This window comes from Microcebus murinus, chromosome 5 (genome assembly GCF_040939455.1).
Source record: "Microcebus murinus isolate Inina chromosome 5, M.murinus_Inina_mat1.0, whole genome shotgun sequence".
Classification (NCBI taxonomy): Eukaryota; Metazoa; Chordata; class Mammalia; order Primates; family Cheirogaleidae; genus Microcebus; species Microcebus murinus.
Genome location: NC_134108.1, coordinates 51,167,837 through 51,188,323, shown reverse-complemented (window position 1 = coordinate 51,188,323; position 20,487 = coordinate 51,167,837). Strand labels below are relative to the sequence as shown.

General features: G+C 46.6%; 1 long non-coding RNA gene across 1 annotated transcript; it reads left to right on the top strand.

Annotated features, from left to right (window-relative positions):
• Positions 1-1,562: 1,562 nt before the first annotated feature.
• Positions 1,563-19,678, top strand: LOC142870947 (uncharacterized). The gene is made up of 3 exons (XR_012919294.1): positions 1,563-1,620; positions 13,246-13,418; positions 18,618-19,678. It is a non-coding gene; the product is annotated as an uncharacterized LOC142870947 (long non-coding RNA).
• The last annotated feature ends 809 nt before the right edge of the window (positions 19,679-20,487 follow it).

Genomic DNA, 20,487 nt, shown 5'->3' with positions numbered 1-20,487 from the left:
ATGCTAAGATTGATCTTCTCCCATTGTCCTCTAACCCACATCATTAAATTCTGAATTACTGCTCAGTTCCACCAAGGTCATTCTCTTCAGCTTCAAAACTACCTACAGATGCCTAAAGGGTACAAGCAGCAATAAGAACAAATAAAAAAAGTTCTTGGATAACTGTAACTCCCCAAAAATATGACTGCTTTTCTTCATAAAGGAGTAAAGAACCAAGTTAACTAATTCAGTTTCTGAGATTTTATCAACTTACTGGCATTGCAATAAGGTTTCCTCTAGTTTCCCAGAAAGGGGGAGATTTTAAAGTTGCACAGAAAAAAATGCGCTTTTTAAAACACTGTATTTGAAATTAATACTAGAATTAACTGGGTCACTGTCTACCCTGGATTTGTTAAGTAACTTTCATATACCCATTTAATATAGCCTTGGTAACTTAGCCTCTAACTTAAGGGGCTAGTAGGTATCTTATCTGCTCCCTTGAAATCTTGAAATTATAACCCTTCTCAAAAATGTTCACAATATTTGTTTTAAATTGAAAAAAAGAGTTTTGGCTCAAGGCAGAATGACTTCATGGAAAACACCATGAAGTCTGAGTGACTTCACAAAAGATGAAGAGGTTTGGTGTTAAGTTTCACCAGCAGCAGCCTCACTGCCTGGTCACTAAGCTTTAGTGTTGTGGCCAAGAACCAAGCTTCCCCCAGTGTCCCAGGGTCTGAGTGGCATCATTCACCACCAATTTTTCAAGCCACAAAATGCACAGTCCAGTGGGGCACGTGATAATCTCTCCTTTGTCATGGAACAAAGGCAGATCAGAGTTTTCAGCTCTCACTGCAAGGGAGGGTTTACAAGGGCTTCTGATTACAGGCAGGAGGGAGGATGTGGCACCAGGCAAGAGTCTGGGCCACATGTACATTTAGCTGCCTATTAATCCAAAGATAAAACCCCTCTACATCAGCACCCACTCCTTTTGTTGCATAACCCATAAGGTCATTAAACAAATATTGACTAAGGAAATGTACAAATCCTATCCAGAATAGTCTATCAACAAGAAAAAACATCTTAATCAAGTCAAGTTTATTATTGGGCACCTACTGTGTGCAAGATTCAGCTTAACCTATCAGGAAATAGCATTCCCACTAAGGAAAGTATTAATATGGTAATTTATTTAAAACAGGGTGCCTCTGTTTTGAAGACCTGGTTTGGGATCCCTGAAAGTAACCTGTTCTTTATTCATACAAATAGGTTTGGTGCAGCAGGTGACTTTTTTGTTTACAGCACAATTCCTCAACCTGAGAATCTAAATGTCCTCTACACCAAGAACAAAACAAAAATTGTTAATCCATTAAATTGACACTGAACATAATTTTCCCTACCGAGCCAAATTTGTTTGCTTAACTAAAATCTCCTCTTAAAATTTTGGAGGAAAAAAATCTGGTTGGCGAGGAGATGGAGGTAGGTAGGGGGAGCTTGCTTGTGGCGGCCGGCCGCGCCCCTCCCCCACCGAGGAATTGAGAAAGCTTCAGGAGCGCAGCGAACCCAGCGCGAGACAATAGGGCACAGTTATCCGGCCCGCGGTGGGTAGGACGAAGAATGCCCCACGTTCTCAGGCTGCGCTCCCAGGTGAGCCCGGAGGTTGGATGCCTGGGAACCAAGGACCCAGAGCGCCTCACTTTTGGGGGGAGAGTCCCGGAAACAGTCCTCAGAAAACCCCATGCGAAGGCTGTGGCTGTGGAGAGCTACCGTGCCGCGGTCACCCCACCCTCCAAGCCCGCCCGAACTGCCCAAATGTCTCCTCCCCCGCCCCGCTCGGGTCTCCCAGGCTCAGTCCCCGGTCACCCTCGCAGACGCTGCGCATCCACCCTCAGGGCAGCGCAGCGCCGCTCCTGCTCCGCGCAGTCGGTGCGAGGTTCCCTGCATAGACGGTCTGGGGAGGGGACAAGGTGGCGGGGACTGGGACAGGAACAAAGCCTGGCGGGGACCTGGAATAGAATCGTCCCGCCACGTCGCCTCCCCAGAACTAGGCAATCTGGACTAACATGGGGCTCCTAAGGTGACAAGTGATGGACGTGTAAGGTTGCGTGGCAGACAGCGCAGCGTCAGGAAAGGGTCCCCGCCTCGGCTCCAGCCCCAAACCTGGGGTAGAAGATAGGGCCAGACAGCCGGGGCTTCCGCGGGATCCCCAAACCTGCTCCAACGGTGGAGGATGGGCGTGAGTGGCGCTCCCCGAGGGGGGCCGTCTCCTCTCTTTGTGTAGAGCGCTGGGAGCGCGAAGGCACTCCTGGAGGGAAGTGGGCGCTCAAGGGACCCAGGGACGACCTCCCTAAGAGCCTGAGCTCTCTGGGCGCTCCGTGAGCGGCGGGGAGTGCACATTCTCTTCCTCGCTGGCACCTCGGGGCTCAGGGTGAAAGTGGGTGGGAGGCGCCAGGCCGCCCGGGAAGGGGCAGCGTGGACCTAGGGTGGGGCCAGGTCCTCCCAGCCCGCGCGCGGAGCTGCATTGTTCCCCGGGCCGTGGGAGCGGAGGGGGCAGCCCGCGAGGAAGTGGAAAGTGGGGTCCACATTGGTCTCTCCCTTGGTCACTTATGCAAGATTCTTTCAACCCGAATCAATCCGTGGCCCGAAATAGGGGCGCAGAGGTTGGTCCCCGGGGACTGCCCCACCCTCCCACCCTCCCTCGGGCACGGCCCTTGTGCCCCGCCGGGCGCCAGGGCCTCACCTGCGTGGGTAGGAGCAGTGCCAGAAGCAGCAGCCCCAGTCCGAGCCTGGCCACCATCGCTCTGCCCATGTCCCCTCCGTCGGTGCGCGGCGCGTCTCGCGGGAAGCTGGCTGCGTGGAGAACCGCTGGCCCCGGGCGGGTGCAGGCAAGGTGGGGAGCGCGGCGGGTCGGCGGGACCTTATATACCGGGACAGCCACAATAGCCGTGACGTGGCGCCGCCCGCCCACCCGCGCTCCCCTCCTCCGCCGCCTCCCGCCTTCCCCGCCCCACTCCGGGCTCCCCGGCGCCCCCTCCCCCCGCCGCTGCCGCCGCCGCCCGAGCCCTGGCGGGCCCCGAGCCCCCCGGGCGGCCGCAGCGGCAGGTGGGCGGGCGCCGCGGGCTTCTGGCAGCGGGCGCGGGTCCCCCGGGCGGGCTGCGTGCGGGCTTGCACCGGCGCCCGGCGACTCCCACACACGACCCGGGGCGAACGCGCGAACCACACACGCGCTCCCCGGGCCCGGCCCAAGTTTCCTTTGTTTCCCCGGACCTGCCATCTTACCCCCCTAAAGAAAAGTCTGCGCCGCCCACGCGGCGGGGCAGCCGCGGGTCCCGGAGCGAGCGCGTCGCCGCGGGGACTGAAGAAGCGTGTCCCCAGGATCGGAGCGGGGCTAGCGAATTCTAGGGGGACCGCGCGGGGCCGGGCCGGGGCTCCCCCGGGTTAGGTCTTCTCGAATGCCCGCCGCAGAGGAAAGGGAACTGTGCGGGTGGCCGGGCCTCCGCGCCTGGCGCTTACCCCTTGGCGCGGGACCCGGGCGCCGCCTAGTACGAGCCCTTCCCGGCCGGTCGGCGGGGCTCGCAGGCGGCACCCGGGCCCGGAGTGCTGAGGGTGCCCGGCGCCGCGGCCGCCCCCTCCCCTGGCCACGTGCTTTGTTTTTGGAGCTCCCCGGGGCCGCCAGCCGGAGCTCACTGGGGCATCCCGGGGCCGCATCCTCCCGGGAGCTGGGCTGCCACCGCGGGGCGCGGGCGCGCTGGCGGACACTGCACACTACTGGCTTTCCATCCCGCGCGCTCCTGCTCCCGCGCTGGGGCGAGGAGGAGACCGCCCGCCCGGAGGAGGACCCCTTCCACCCCAGCCCTCAAGGTCTTCCCTGCGCGTCTTTGCTCCGGGTTCCTGCCCAGGGAGCAGGAACCTCCCTGGCGGTCCCACTAGAATTCGCTGTCCCTCTCCACTTCGAATTGTCCCTCTCGAATTCCTGGGAACACTCCGTTGCTACGTATTTGTTTGTCATTTGTTTAAAGAGCAAAAGCTTTTGGGATAAAGGCATTTACTCTTCCATAGTTGCCATTAGGAAATTTAATGAACTGTCGAGTCATCATTCTGCAAATTTTGGCGGAATATTTTTTCCAACCATCCTATTGTGAAAATTTACAAGCATACAGCAAAAGTTGAGATAATTTTGCTGGTGGAGTATTTTTGGTTTGATTTTTAATTGCAAGACAATCCTTTCAGTCAAGGTTCAAACCAAGTGTTTTGCAGTCTTTGAAAGCAAACAGATACCAAACATAGTAAGGTTGGGGATTTGTTTGAATTTCACGTTTGCAGAACAGTCTCTTTAAAACAAGGTAAGTTTTTAGGGAAACAAAGTGACAATGGAATCCGCAATAGTTGGTCTGTGACCGAATGGGCTTGTGCCGTTAAAGCCCAGCCACGTTAGCTCAGTAACTTTCCACCTTTAGGATGTGCTTGGGAACACAAGAATTTCTGTGGAGCACCAGTGGACTTTCCTGTTTAAGTGTTACCCGCTTCTCCCTTCCTCTTCCAGGGTGAAAAACGGACTGTTTGCGGAAGCCCTTGTTGAACTAACTAGTGGTATTCATAGGATCCATTTTCTTTGTCCCTCATTCTTTTTTTTCTTTCTATTCATCCTCCCCTTTCCCCACCCTCCTCCCCCCTACTCCTCCTTTTTGGTATTAAGTACAGAGATGAACTTGTGCGGTGCTTAATAATCCAGCCTCTAGAGCCAGACTGCCCAAGTTCAAATCCTGGCTCTGCTACTTACACTTGCAGCAAAAATCCTCAGTTTCCTCATTTGTAAAATGGAGATAATAACACCATTGTTAATTATTTATTAAAGAGGTATTGTATATATAAGTGTTAGAATTGTACCTACCTCATAGTGGTGGCTCTCACTTAATATTTGCTCTTCCACTGAAGGTGCCAGAAACCAGAAGGCACTTACTTTCTTTGTGGTTCTGTGATACGTAAAAGAATGTCAAGCTCCAAATAATACCCCAAATTGATGAGGCACTCAGAATCTATGCTTCGTGAACCATCTTTTCATCAGCTAATGAAACCGCCTAATTCACAGAGCAAGGTCCTTCACATCTGCCAAGAAGTTCCTGGGCATCCTACAGGGGGTGTTGTCAGGACACAACACGGAGGCTTCCCTACCCCCAGGTAGGGAACTTCTGTGCCCTCTGAGCCACACGGAGGGAGCAGTACCTACATGTTCTAAGTGCAGGGCTGGGAAGAATGATGAAGAGGCAAACTGACACAGCATGTAGCGGACTCTGGGGTCAGACCTGGATTTAAATCCTGCACCACCACTTTCTAATGGGGACTTTCAGCCAACTTCCCAACCTCCTTACACCTACCTGGATTTCCCCATCTGTAATATGGGCCCAATAATACCTACCTCACAGGGGTATGATCTCAACTGAGATAACGTGTGTATGTATTAGCACAGTGCTTGGTACATTGTAAGGACTCCCTAAGCTGCCCCTTCTACATATATCCATTATAGTGTGGCTTTTTAAATCTTTCAAGTGTATAGCACTTGCTCTTTTCTCAAACATCTTTGCATGTGGCATTTCATTTGTGCATCTCTGAGGTCTGTAGGGCAGATGACATTAGAATCATTTTTATTTCTGAAGCACAGAGAAATTAAGTAACTTGCCCAGGACCACATAGCCAGTTATATTGCCACACCTAAAGCTAGAACCAAAGTTTCCTGAGCCAGGTCTCAAGTATTTTCTGCTTAACAAAGAAGAACAGAGTCGGTGCCCTGTCTACTCTGTATCCTCTGCACCTGGCACTCAATCAAGATTTGCTGGTTAAATGGACTAATAGTAAAAGGGCAGGTTAATTTGCTTTTTAAGGTAAATAATAAATCCCACTGGGCACAGTGACATGCACTTGTAATCCCAGCTGCTTGGGAGGCTGAGGCGGGAGGATCCCTTGAGGCCAAGAGTTTGAGGCCAGCCTGGGCAACATAGGGAAACCCCACTCCAAATAAATAAATAAGTAAATAAGTTAAAAAGGAGGGAAAACCTGTTTCTAAGGGAATAGAACATTCAGGGGTAAATTATTTGACATTTTTAGTACTTTTTCAGTAAAATGGATATGAAATATAATAATCCAAGGATATTCCTTTCATGCTTTACAGTACAAAGATTGGCTGGAATAATCAAAATATTTAATTTAAATGATCTTCTATAAGATGATGCTATTTTTATTTATGTTCACAATATTCTTTTCCTTCTTAATTCCATTTGACCCTGCTCTTGGCTGGCATTGAATATTTCAATTTATTCTAGTCTTTTAGCTAAGCTTTGTTTGGGAATTCCAGCCTGCTCCAAACCGTGAAGATAACAAAGTAAGTTGGCGTTTCTGACGGATGGGGTCCTAGGTGCCCCGCTGTAGCACGTTGAATCAGCTGGAGGAGTCCCAGCCGGACTCTCAGTGAGGACATGCTGCCCCCTGCTGGCCGTAGGGAGCCTCTGCGCTCACTGTCAAACAAAAACTCTCCTTTGTGCTGACAACAAAAAGCCTTGAATTTTTGAAGCCTTATAAAACTAATAAACTACAATGAGTTTCTTTGACTATTAGTTCCTTATTTTCCCCCTAGTGCCACTCAAATTCTCTTAAGCCTCATCCAAACAGGAAAACAAAGATAAAGCAAAAGTATTGTGACTATTTTCAGATGCAAATTGAGCTAAGAATGCCTACCTCTGAGCATCCAGGGTTGTTTTTTGGTTTTTTGTTTTCTTGGGGTTTTTTTGGAAATGAAAGAGAAAGGAGCAACTCTTAATCCCTTTGGCCGCAATTTAAATTTGGTGTCTCCATTGTGTTGGCAAGAATGTGAGAAAATAGTCCCTCTCCACCTATGCTGATGGTGTTATGGAAAGGAATTTGACATCTATCGATACTAAAAATGCATGTCCCTGTTTGACCTAGCAATTCTAATTTTGCCTATAGATAAACTTCCACAAATGCAAAAGAATGTATTTTCAAGGACTTGTTGCAGCATTGTTTATTACAGTTAAGGATTGTAAATAACCTAATTATCCAAAGACAGATCTGGCTGAAGCAATGATAGCATATCCATATCATGAAATTTTATGAATTCATGAAAAAGAGTAAAAGAGCATAATATGTATTAAAGAGAAAATCTCCAAGATAAATTCTTAAGTGATAAAAGCAAGATACATAGCAGTGTGTACAGTATGGTACTGTGTGTGTTTTAAAAAACAAAAACTAGACAGAGAAAGCAAGTATTTCCAGAGAGATACACAGGAAATTGATAGTCCTTGCCACTGAGGAGAGAAACCAGGTGACCAGAGTACAGGAGTGAGGTGCATTTTTCCTTATAGACCAGCTTGTACTCATTCACAAATGAAGTAATTTAAGTCAGTTAAAAAACCAATACATTCTGTGGCCTTCCCTTCCCCAACACCCCACAGAACAAATATGTAGAGAGCCAGCTTTCCCCAGCCCCTGGGGCCTCAGCAGCCCTCCTTCCTTCACTGGCAGGTTCTTGAACAGACATTTGTGGTAGCCTTGCTTCATTCATCCTGTGACAACTGTGAGACCAAATTCTTTCAGATGGCACACACACAAAAACTTTCAGTAAAAATGAGGAAAAACGTAGGACCAAGCTGTAGAAAAAATAATGAGAACTGATTTGGCAAAGCATCAGTTTCCACATTTTGTTCTTCCTGCTGGTGTCTCAAGTTATGGAGACTGTAGGGGAAGAAAAGCTGGGGGGGGGGGGTGCAGAGTTTGCCCCAGAGAAAGGCCTGACCTGGGTGGGCTCATTCCCATAAAAAGGACCTTTCTAAAATTCCCCTTCCACTCTACAGAGGACGCTGCAGAGTCATTGCCTAATTGGGGTAATTAAGTTCCAGCAGAAATGAAATCCTACTTCAACCTCACAGAAAAGCATCTCCAGACCACATTTTGGCAAATGGCCATGTCATTTGCCATTTGCAGGCAGATCCTAAATGATCCTTTGCTTGGAAATAATGAAATTGGAAGAGTGGAAAATTATAGGTATGTTTTACATCCATTGGATTCTTAGTCTTATTTCCACATCCCTTTGTTTTCACAGGTCTTTCACATTGTGTTGGGTTTAAAGCAGGAGGGTCCCTTATGCTAGGAGAGATTAGTAAGATTTTAAGTGGCTGGGGAAATTGGATTAAATATTTTTATAAACCAAAGGAACATTATAACCTATAACACAATGGTATATGTAATGAAATGTTATATTGAGTTTGAAACAGGGACCACTTTTTCGGACTTTGTGAAATCCTTTCTAAATCTGTGAACATAGTTGTCCCAAGATTCCACTCAATAATATCTAAAGCAGATGCTGGCTTACATCTTATTCAATATAGTTTTAAGATGTCATTCTAAGGAATAAGAATTTTGTAATAGTCAGCCATTAAAATAAGAGCAGATGCATTTAATTAGCTGAGTTATATAAGGACTTCTGGTGTTAACCATGTATTTATATGTAGATCTCTGAGCTTAAAAAAATTGTTTCTCACCCCAGTGCAGTGGCTCACTCCTGTAATCCTAGCACTCTGGGAGGCCAAGGCTAGAGAATCAATTGTGCTCAGGAGTTCAAACCAGCCTGAGCAAGAGTGAGACCCGACTCTACTAAAAATAGAAAAATTAGCCAGATGTTGTGGTGCATGCCTGTAGTCCCAGCTACTCAGGAGGCTGAGGCAAGAAGATTGCTTAAGCCCGGCAGTTTGAAGTAACAGTAAGCTATGATGACACCACTGCACCCTACCCAGGGGTACAGAGTGAGACCCTGTCTCAAAAAAAAAAGAATAGTTTCTCTAGGTATTATTTTATATATTTTTTCAGATTATAAAAGTAATACATGCCCAATATAGAAAAATTTGGAAAATGCAAAAGTATAATAAAGAATATTAAAATTATCCATAGTCCACTAATCAGAGGTAACCACTAATAACTTTTAAAAATATTTTCTTGGCTGGGCACGGTGGCTCACGCCTGTAATCCTAGCTCTCTGGGAGGCCGAGGCGGATGGATCGTTTGAGCTCAGGCGTTCAAGACCAGCCTGAGCAAGAGCGAGACCCTGTCTCTACTAAAAATAATAATAAAAAAAAGTTAATTGGCCAACTGAAAATAGAAAAAATAAAGAAAGAAATAAAAAAAATAAATAAAATATTTTCTTTTTGTTTATATATATGTATATACTTAAGGTTTGCTTGTTTGTTTAACAAATAAACTTGCTGAATTAGGAGCAAATGTACACAAAGTTTTCTATCTTTTTTTTTTTTTTTTACTCATACAGAACAGTTAAAAAAATTAATCACAAAATTTGTGATCACATTCCTGCAAGGTTAATGAAATAACTGGAGTCACTAGTGCAGGTAGCCAGCCAGGATTTAGGATTTCTGCACGATCCATATCCCACCAAGTCCTAGCTTTGGTTTGAGGCACCTGGTGGCATTTATCTATGCCACATGTCAATGGAGATGATATTGGGTTCGGGGTTGACAGGACCTCCAGGACAACAGCACAATTCCTGGAATCCTTTGGAGCTAGGAGAACACTGGAAGCGAAACTTCCTGCTTCATTGCTTTTTAAGAAGAGATGCCTGTCACCCCACCCCCCACCCCCAGCTTTGTCTTCTTTCTACATTCCCCATGCTGTGGAAGCTAAGAACTTTCTTTAGTGTGCGCCAATCGAGAAGGGGACCTGATGAGGATGACACCAGATAGCATTACATCTGAATTTGCACAATCTCAGTGCAAAGTTTTTGCCAGCTTTTACTTTGTTTGTATTTATCATTACATGTTTTTTTATTATTATTCTTTTTTTGCCCGAATGAGGGGAAAATCTAGAGCACATTACATGTTTTTCAAAAACATTGTTTATAATGAATGCACAATAGTCTTTCTAATTGGACATTTGTTACTATATTATAAATAACCTTGTAACAAACACTGTTATACATGTTTTTATTTATGGTAACTTTTTATGATACACTTCTGAAAGTAGAGGTCTGAGTCTTGAAATAAACTGCCAAATTGCCCTCCAGAAACGTACACTCACAACCTTTGCTAAATATGAGAATTTTGGTGTAAAATATATATTCTTTAATTTCATCAGAGAAAGAGATCTCATTTTTAATTTGTATTTTTGCTATCAATCATATTACACTTTTTTTCCAGCCTGGGCGAGGTGGCTCATGCTTGTAATCCTAACACTCTGGGAGGTCGAAGCAGGAGGATTGTTCAAGGTCAGGAGTTCGAAACCAGCCTGATCAAGAATGAGAGACCCTATCTCTACTAAATATAGAAAGAAATTAATTGGCCAACTAAAAATATATAGAAAAATTAGCCAGGTATGGTGGCGCATGCCTGTAGTCTCAGCTACTTGGGAAGCTGAGGCAGAAGGATTGCTTGAGCCCAGGAGTTTGAGGTTGGTGTGAGCTAGGCTGATGCCACGGCACTCTAGCCTGGGCAACACAGTGAGACTCTTGTCTCAAAAAGAAAAAGAAAGAAACTTTTTTTCCAGATTTTTACTGGCCATTTGGATTCTCCTTTCATGAATTAAATTGCTCTTCATAAGTCTTGCCTATAGAAGGGACACATGTCAAGAATGTGCTCAGGGTGAGGAGAAACTAGATTCAGACGTCTCTTGGTTAGATTAAACAGAGTCTAATTTTCTAAAGGATATAGGAGGCAGTCAGTGTTGTCAGGTTGCAAAGCAGAGAGAGCTGCAATATTTTCCAAGAAAGTCAGAACCTATTTCCAGGTCTGGAAATCCAAACTGGGGCACACAATTATAGGTGATAAAATAGGGGTACATGAAGGGAAAATCAGAACTTCTAGAAGTCTGTTGATATCTCTACAGCCAGTCTTACATGCATAAGGCTAAAGCAGTCTGCACATAAACTCCTCTGAGTATGTACTAGAAACCACCTCAGGTAGGCCAGGAGCACATATTTAATTTCAGAATTTTACAATACAGAGTATGATTACAGGATACTGTATCCTGAGTTATGAACTCAATCCTCTTAATCACTTTCAGCCTCCAGCCTAGAATATTTACACCAGGTAGTAGGTTTCTAAACATCTTTAAGTATCAAGGTAACAAGTCCACTAACTATAATTCTCATTCTGTTCTTATTTTATTGTTAGAACTCTTTATATATTAAGAAACATGGTGGGATGTGGGGTGTGGTGGTTCATGCCGATAAACCCAGCACTTTGGGAAGCAAGGCAGAATAATCACTTGAGGCTAGGAGTTCAAGACCAGCCAGGGCAACATAGCAAGACCTCTTTCAACAAAAATAAATAAGAAAAATTAAAAAGAAATACTTGCTCATTAGAGATTCATTTGAGTGAGGTGTATGACTGACCAGAGTCAAATTAAGGGTGAGGACTCCCAGACAGTGCCAAGTGTACCCATTTACAAAGGGCCTGAAAGCATCACTAGAAATAAGATGAATAGGACAATATTTTCTTTCAAACCCTTCTCCCTAGAGAATTCTGAATGTGGTTGGAAGGATTATTTAATACATGCTTGGAAAATGAATGAAGTCATATCAAGCAGTGCTGATATGAACTTGAATGTTGAACTTGAATGAAATCACATCAAGCAGCGTTAACTTGTTTTGTTGTTGTTGTCTCTTTCGTTTACTAGCTAAATTGCTCGAGACACGAGAGGATATTTTGAGGGGTGCTGCTGCAGGATGTTCCTCTTCCCTAAACTTCTCAAACTCTCCTTTAGAGAAAGGTACAAGTATTTTTAAATATTAAAGGCACACAACTAGTTACCCTGCCAAGAGCACCCAAATGTCTCAGTTAACCTTTTAGTTATTCTCAACGCTTTTTCTGTCCTAACATACTGGAGGATTGTGACAACCTACATTAGCATCAATCACTCTGGACAGCAACAGTTCCCAGGGGACCAGGATGGGGGGCATATACTTAGGGGAAAATGAATCAGGCCCTTTGAAAGACTCTTCTAGAGTTCAGAATCACTGGTCATGGCATTACAGCCTTATTAATTAGCCACAAAGGATATAGCATAAATTGTGAAGCATTAACCAGTAAAAGGCAAACATACAACACAATGCATAAACAGGTAATTCAAAATAATTAGCATTTATTCCCTGTGTAGCTGCCGTAGCAAATAAGAAAGTTCAAAATATCTTGCTTCATTTGCGATTTTTTTTCCTTTTAATTGCATCTGCCACCTGCTGTTAATTTGAAATGAATTAAACCCTAAAGATAGCATCCAAAAGTAAGAAGACTAAGCAGGTTTCACCTCTGGGCAAAAATTATATAACAGCTTCACCCATCTTCAAAAAGGGTAAAAGATTCTTTCCAGAAGCTATAGAGTATTTTCTGTTTCAATAGCATGCCCCGTCAGTGAGAGGCTGCTGCTAAGGATGTGACAGCCAACTCCCTCTAGTGTGCCACATAAAAGCTATATGAAATTCTCGTCTCCTTGGAGTTCTACACCAGTGCTGTCTGATATAAATATAAGGCAAAACACAGATTTTACATTTTCTAGTAGCCACATAAAAAGGTAAAAAGAAGTAGGTAAAATTAATTTTAATAAAATATTTTATTTAACTCAGTATATTCAAAATGTTACTGTTTCAACATGCCATCAATATTAAACAATTATTTCTCTTTTTAAAATTTTTTAAATTTTGTTAGTGGAGACAGGGTCTCGCCCTTGCGCAAGCTGGTCCTGAACTCCTGACCTTGAGCGATTCTCCCGCCTCAGCCTCCCAGAGGGCTAGGATTACAGGCGTGAGTCACCATGCCCGCCTAAACAATTATTGATGAGATATTTTTACATTCTTTTTTGGTACTACATTAGTTGTCTTGTGTTAGAGGCAAGGACCCTCAAAGACCCTCAACTCCCCTATGACTCGTCCTACACATGGGCTTCGCCCTGGAAAATTCCAGCTATAGCTCCGAGAAGAATGCATTCCATGACGTGCTGACCACGGGATGCTCCAGGGAGTGCTAACAGCAATTGTTCCCGACCACCTGCCAGGTTGGGGTTGAGTAATCAGTGACAAACAGGATACCGATAAGACGCTGATTGGGGCTGATTGCCCCAAACCCAAGACTCATCGTCACCCCACTCTATTTTTCTGTTTCTACTTCCTTGTTTCTGTGCTTATAAAACCTACTAAGAATCCAAGTAAAGTAGACCTTGACAACCCTTTGCTTGGTCTCGTTCCTTTCTCTCGTCCATCTCTTTCAGGCACGGTCCCCCTTGACCCCGCGAGTAACAGAAGGTCCCTCGGGCCGAGACAAGTGGCGCCCAACGTGGGGCTCCAGGTACGGACTTTTGTCGGATGCACGCGGTTTACAGACAGTTCTCCGGAGAATCCCTGAAGAGACCTCCTTTCTGCCGCTCACAGAATCGACGGTCTGGTGAGTAGATTTTTTACATTGTCATCCCATCGAGATGGGCCATTCTTTGTCTAAAGAGGCCGTTTTTATCAAGGATCTCAAGGCCTCGCTCAGAGAGAGAGGAATTAGAGTTAAGAAAAAGGACCTAGTAAAGTTTTTTGTGTTCATTGATCGTGCTTGTCCTTGGTTCATTGTTGGTGGACCTGAGATTCACCCACGCAAGTGGCAAAAGGTAGGCAGAGATCTAAACAATTTACTTCTGAATCAGGGCCCAGATGCCGTCCCTGTATCCGTTTTCTTGTACTGGGGACTAATCAGAGATATTGTTGAGGGAGCAGATTCAGACCCCAATAAAAAGCAGCTGCTCTCAGTAGCAGAATTCTGCCTCCGACCCGTGTCTCGGTCGGCTTGGAGAACGTCTTTAAAGACGGCTGAAGGGCCAGCTTCTCCTAATAATCCTGAGGGACCAACATGCCCTTCCCCTTGCCCCTCAGTTTGTATTAATATGCCCCCTCAGGACCCTCGGCTGAGCTCCAGACATCTAGGGACGAGCCCCCGATTAGTAGGCCAGACACCAAGACCCTCTATCCTCCTTTGCCCGAGGGTACGGCCCCTCATGCATTCAATTACCCGGTATTCAAGAAACAACCCCTCCAAGAGTCCCTCGACCCCTCAGAAGAGGCAACCCTCGGAGAGGAAGCAGCCCGATATCACGATCCTGAATGGCCGCCTCCTTACGCACCCCAGATTTGCGCACCTTCGTTAATGCCTCCCCTTACAATGCCCTTGCTTTTGCGTGCCAAAAAAGACTTAAGTCAAAGGGTTACGCAATTAAAGGATGTCTTACAACTTCAAAAAGAGTTTGCCCAGCTTTCCAAAGACTTGTCCTCCCTCCAAGATACGCTTAAAGATTCTGTCTTCATTAGCCACCCACGTCATGAGACCGCCCAATCCCACGCCACCTTAAATAAAAAATCCTTAAAGTCCTCCCATAAAGCCCTAGCATTCCTGGTAGTTACCCGGTCTAATAGGCAAGGAGACCTTGCCGCCCCTTCTTCTAGCCAGTCCCCGCCCCAAGATTCAGATGACGAGAATACAGAAGAGAAAGAAAGGGAAAGTGAAAGTGATGACCCCCCGGAGGAGACAGTCCCGGGGCCCTCTGCAGAGCCCACTGAATTTCGCAGACTAAAGTTTAAAACCTTAAAAGAACTGAATTCTGCTGTTAGGACGTATGGCCCCAATGCACCCTTTACCTATTCCCTCCTAGAAGCAGCCTCAGGGGGCGGCTACCTGCTCCCCGGAGAATGGGTCAAACTAGTACAGGCGGTCCTTTCACACGGATAGTTCCTCTCTTGGAAGGCCGACTTTCTCGACCGCTGTCAGACCACAGCTGCTAATAATTTTAAAAAACCCAATTCTGCATCTTGGACCCTTGAAAAGCTTAGCGGACAGGGGAGATTGGCCACTGAACAGCGCCAAAGGAGACTCCCAATTGGACTTTTGTCTCAGACCGCCGCAGCCGCCTTCGGCGCCTGGCGAACACTTTCCTCTACGGGATCTGTTCTTACTCCCCTGACAAAAATCACCCAGAGAGCTCAAGAGGGTTTTAGTGAATTTGTGGGCAGGCTTTTAGAGTCTGCTGAAAGAACCCTCGGACACGAAGATGAGAATAATAGGCTTATTAAACAATTGGCCTATGAAAATGCCAACAGCACTTGCAGGGCCATCCTCAGGGGTAAACTCAAAAATAAAGACCTTAATGACATGATTAGAATGTGTAATGATGTTGACCCCTTCGCCCATAAGGTATCGCAGGCCGTACAGCTTGTGGTTGGGGCCACCATCCAAGGGACCGAGGCACAGAGGGACTGCTTTAAATGCGGTCAACCAGGGCACTTTGCGAGGCAGTGCCCCCTAGCCGTCTCCTCTGCTACCCCTAACCTCAGTGAGCTGCCAGACAGGCCAGCCCAGCCCTCCTCCCTCTGTCCTCTCTGTAAGAGGGGAAAGCATTGGGCCAATCAATGCCGCTCCAAGACTGATGTCTTTGGAAACCCCTTGCCCCCCCTTTCGGGAAACGGCCTGAGGGGCCAGCCCCGGGCCCCCCGTCCTATTCAATTTCAGTTGGCCTTGGGGAACAGCCGACAAGAGAGCCCCCAGACTCTAGACTCCTCAGAGCAACCACAGGGAGTGCAGGAGTGGACTTGTGTGCCTCCTCCGACACAATATTAAGACCTGAGGATGGTGTTCAGATTTTGCTCCCTGGCTCCTTTGGACCCCCCCCCCTCCAGCTAATATGTTCTTTTTTATTCTGGGCCGACCCTCCTCCACTCTTGCAGGGCTCATAGTCCACCCCTCCATAGTAGATAGTGACTTTACCGGGGAAATTAACATCTTAGCCAGTGCGCTTACAGGCCCGGTGTATGTCTCTAAGGGACAGCGCTTAGCTCAGGCATTACCCTTGCCCCTTAATACATCCTTCCCAGCCATCGCCTCTAACCAAGGTGCTTCTTGCCCTGGTTCTTCTGATCTCTATTGGGTCCAAGCTATCACCAAAGAACGGCCCACCCTGCAGCTAAAATTAAATGGTAAACTTTTTAAAGGCCTTCTTGATTTAGGCGCCGATTCCACGGTTATCGCCCAAGACGCCTGGCCCGATTCATGGCCACTGCAGCCCTCCCTTACGCACTTACAAGGTATAGGACAATCTAGAGATACACTCCAGAGCTCAAAAATTTTGACATGGGAAGACTCTGAGGGAAACAGAGGTACTACTCAACCCTTTGTAGTCCCGAGCCTACCTGTTAACTTATGGGGGCGTGATATCCTTGCACAAATGAATGTCATTATGTGCAGCCCCAATGAAGTTGTAGCCAGCCAAATGCTTAAACAGGGATTCCTCCCAGGACAGGGTTTAGGCAAAGAGGGTCAGGGACTAAGAGCACCCTTAACCACCCTCCCTAAATCAGACAGATCAGGACTAGGGTTCAAAGACCATTTTTCGTAAGGGCCATTGATCCCCCTGCACTTCAGGCAGATAAAATCACTTGGAAAAGTGACTCACCTGTCTGGATGGATCAGTGGCCCCTCCCATCTAACAAGCTAGCTGCAGCTACAGCGTTGGTGCAGGAACAATTAGCTGCCGGACACATAGAGCCCTCTACTTCACCATGGAACACCCCTATTTTCGTCATTCAAAAAAAGACTGGCAAATGGCGGCTGCTACAAGACTTATGGGCTGTTAACCAAACAATGGTCCCCATGGGGGCACTCCAGCCTGGTTTGCCTTCGCCCGTAGCTATCCCCAAAGGCTACTATAAAATAGTCATTGACCTAAAAGACTGCTTTTTCTCCATACCGTTACACCCAGATGAATGCAAACGCTTCGCTTTCAGTCTCCCGGTAGTAAACTGTATAGGACCCTCTCCGCGCTTTCAATGGCGAGTATTGCCTAAAGTCATGGCCAACAGCCCCACCCTTTACCAAAAATATGTAGCTCAGACAATTGATTCTTTTAGAATTCAACATCCTCAGCTATATAAAATTCATTATATGGATGACATTCTTCTTGCTGGGGCCGACGAGGCAACCTTACATCAAGTTACCATGCAGATTGTCTCAGCCTTACAAGCTCGAGGCCTCCGCCTGTCCCCTGAAAAAATTCAGGTCTGCCCCCGTCACCTGTTCCTAGGCTTTGAATTGTTCCCCAATAAGGCCCTCTCCCAAAAGGTGCAAATAAGAAAGGACTCCCTTCAATGCCTTAATGATTTTCAGCGCCTTCTAGGCGACATTAATTGGCTTCGCCCATATTTGAGACTCACCACAGGACAGTTAAAACCCCTATTTGACATCCTGCAGGGAGATGCCAATCCAACCTCTCCACGCTCCCTAACTAAAGAAGAGCAGCAAGCGCTTAATTTGGTCGAGCAGGCCATAAATGCCCAGGCCATTGGCTACTTCTCCCCCAATTCCCCCTTGTACTTCATTGTCCTCCCTACCCCCTTTTCGCCCACAGGACTCTTCTGGCAGGGCAAGCCTCTTTTTTGGGTTCACCTATCGGCTTCCCCCCCTAAAGTCCTTCCCACCTACCCTTATTTAGTAGCTAAAGTTATTCGCTTGGGACGAGAAAACTCCCTTAAACTCTTTGGAAAAGATCCAGATATCATAATACTCCCTTACAATGCTTCCCAAATTCGGTGGCTAATACAAACTGATGATGATTGGGCAGTTAACTGCACGTCTTTCCAGGGCAAACTAGATAATCATTACCCCCCTGATAAATTAATTCAGTTCCTCTATCGGACACCTGTAATATTTCCCAAAAAAACAAGAGTCTCTCCCATTCCAGGATTATTTACTAACGACACCAGCAAACTCAGATGGGGCCTGGAGACCCATGATGGCCTGACACTCAGCCAAATCACAGGCCTAGGCCTTTGCCTTCTTAGCCCAAGAATGCTTCCCCCCGCACCCTTAAAGAAAATATGCAATCAGTCAATTACTGTCGACTCCACCTTTCAGCATATTCAGGCATCTAACACCTCTTATTTTGCTTGTTCTTCCGGCCTTACCCCGTATGTAGTTACTGCAACGTTTCTTGAGCATAGAGAACATTGTGTGTTAGTCATGCTCTTCTCCAGACTCACTATACGTCCTGCTGACGAATTGCTCAAATTTTGGGAGGACGGCACCACAATGCCCCGAGAAAAGAGAGAGCCCATCACGGCCATAACACTCGCAGTTGTTCTAGGCCTTGGTGCCACAGCGGCTGGAACAGGCATAGCCTCTCTAGTCACCTCCAACCAGCAATACCTGCAGCTCTCTGCTGCCATCGATAATGATCTCCGAGAGCTACAGCAGGGCCTAAAATATCTCAAAGAATCCCTCGCTTCGCTTTCTGAAGTAGTGTTACAAAATAGAAGAGGCCTAGACTTAGTGTTCCTCCAAGAGGGAGGTTTGTGCGCAGCACTTAAAGAAGAATGTTGCTTTTACCCAGACAAAACAGGTCTGGTAGAAGATAGCATTGAAAGGGTTAGACAGAGCCTAGAAGATAGAAAAAAACGGAGAGAACAGAGTGAAGCGTGGTGTCAAAATTGGTTTTCCACATCCCCCTGGCTATCCACATTGCTTCCCAGTGTCTTAGGGCTGCTTATAGGTTTTCTGTTGCTCCTCACCTTTGGGCCTTGGGCATTCAAAAAACTAACTGATTTTGTCAAGTCACAGGTAGACGCAGCCACACAAAAATCGGTCTTCGTGTTTTACCAACGGCTAAAACAAAGAGGCTCCAGAGAAGACCTCCGTGAAGAGTCTCCCAATACACCCACTGAAGGTCTAAATTTCTCAAACCTTGCCTCAGACATGGAACGCAATTGGTTCCAAAGGCTGTGGAGACGCCCATGACGGGATTATCGCGATGCCATGTACCAGATGCACACCCCGCCTATGGTGAGGTGATTCCATGACGGTAATATTGTAGGTCCATGCCCGGGGGCACACTTCATAATCAGAAGTGCCGGAGCTGGATGCCACCTACATAGCCTAAGACAGAGGCCTCACCTTCACGTTAATCGCCCAATCTTATATTTGGGGTGCTGGTCGAGGAAGCCCATCGCGTAGCCTAAGACAGGCTCTCCACCCACCTATATAAATCTCCCTCATATTAATAAAGAGAGGGGGAGATGTTAGAGGCAAGGACCCTCAAAGACCCTCAACTCCCCTATGACTCGTCCTACGCACGGGCTTCGCCCTGGAAAATTCCAGCTATAGCTCTGAGAAGAATGCATTCCATGACGTGCTGACCACGGAATGCTCCAGGGAGTGCTGACTGCAATTGTTCCCGACCACCTGCCAGGTTGGGGTTGAGTAATCAGTCACAAACAGGATACCGATAAGATGCTGTGTTGGAGACTAAGACCCTCCACATTCCAACGACTTGTCCTACGCACGGGCCACGAAAATAGCACCCAGCCCTCCAGCTATAGTTCCGAGAAGAATGCATTCCATGAAGTGCTTGCTTCAGGGCATGCTACCTGCAATTGTTCCCGACCCCCTGCCGGGTTGAGGTTGAGCGATCAATCACAAACAGCTTCCGATGCCGATAAGACGCTGATTGGGGCTGATTGGCCCACACCCAAGCCTCATCATCCCCCCACTCTATTTTTCTGTTTCTACTTCCTTGTTTCTGTATATAAAACCTACTAAAAATCCAAGTAAAGTAGACCTTGACAACCCTTTGCTTGGTCTCGTTCCTTTCTCTCGCCCATCTCTTTCAGGCATGGTCCCCCTTGACCCCACAAGTAACAGAAGGTCCCACGGGCCGGGACAGTCTTGTAGCATGATAAATTACTACAGACTTAGCAGCTTAAAAGAACGTATTATCTTCCTTCACCTGTCTAGTGAAAAAAAATAAAATAGGCCGGGCGAGGTGGCTCACGCCTGTAATCCTAGCTCTTTGGGAGGCCGAGGTGGGCGGATTGCTCGAGGTCAGGAGTTCGAAACCAGCCTGAGCAAGAGCGAGACCCTGTCTCTACTATAAATAGAAAGAAATTAATTGGCCAACTAATATATATACAAAAAATTAGCCGGGCATGGTGGCGAATGCCTGTAGTCCCAGCTACTCGGGAGGCTGAGGCAGGAGGATTGCTTGAGCCAGGAGTTTGAGGTTGCTGTGAGCTAGCCTGACGCCACGGCACTCACTCTAGCCTGGGCAACAAAGTGAGACTCTGTCTCAAAAAGAAAAGAAAAGAAAAGAAAAGAAAAGAAAAGAAAAGAAAAGAAAAGAAAAGAAAAGAAAAGAAAAGAAAAGAAAAGAAAAAGAAAAAAAACATTAAAATATTAAAAAACAACAACAACAAGAGAACATATTATCTCACAGTTGCTGTGGATCGGGAATCGGGGTACAGCTTAGCTCAGTCCTGTGTTTCAGGGTCTCTCTCGAGACTACAACCAAGGTCATCCAGGATTGGGGTCTCATCTGAAGCTTGGCTAGAGAAGGATCCACTTCCAAACTCATATGGTTGTTGGTGGGATTCAGTTCCTTGTGGTTGATCAGACTAAGGGCCTTCCTTTGCCGGCTCTCAGCTAGAAGCCACTT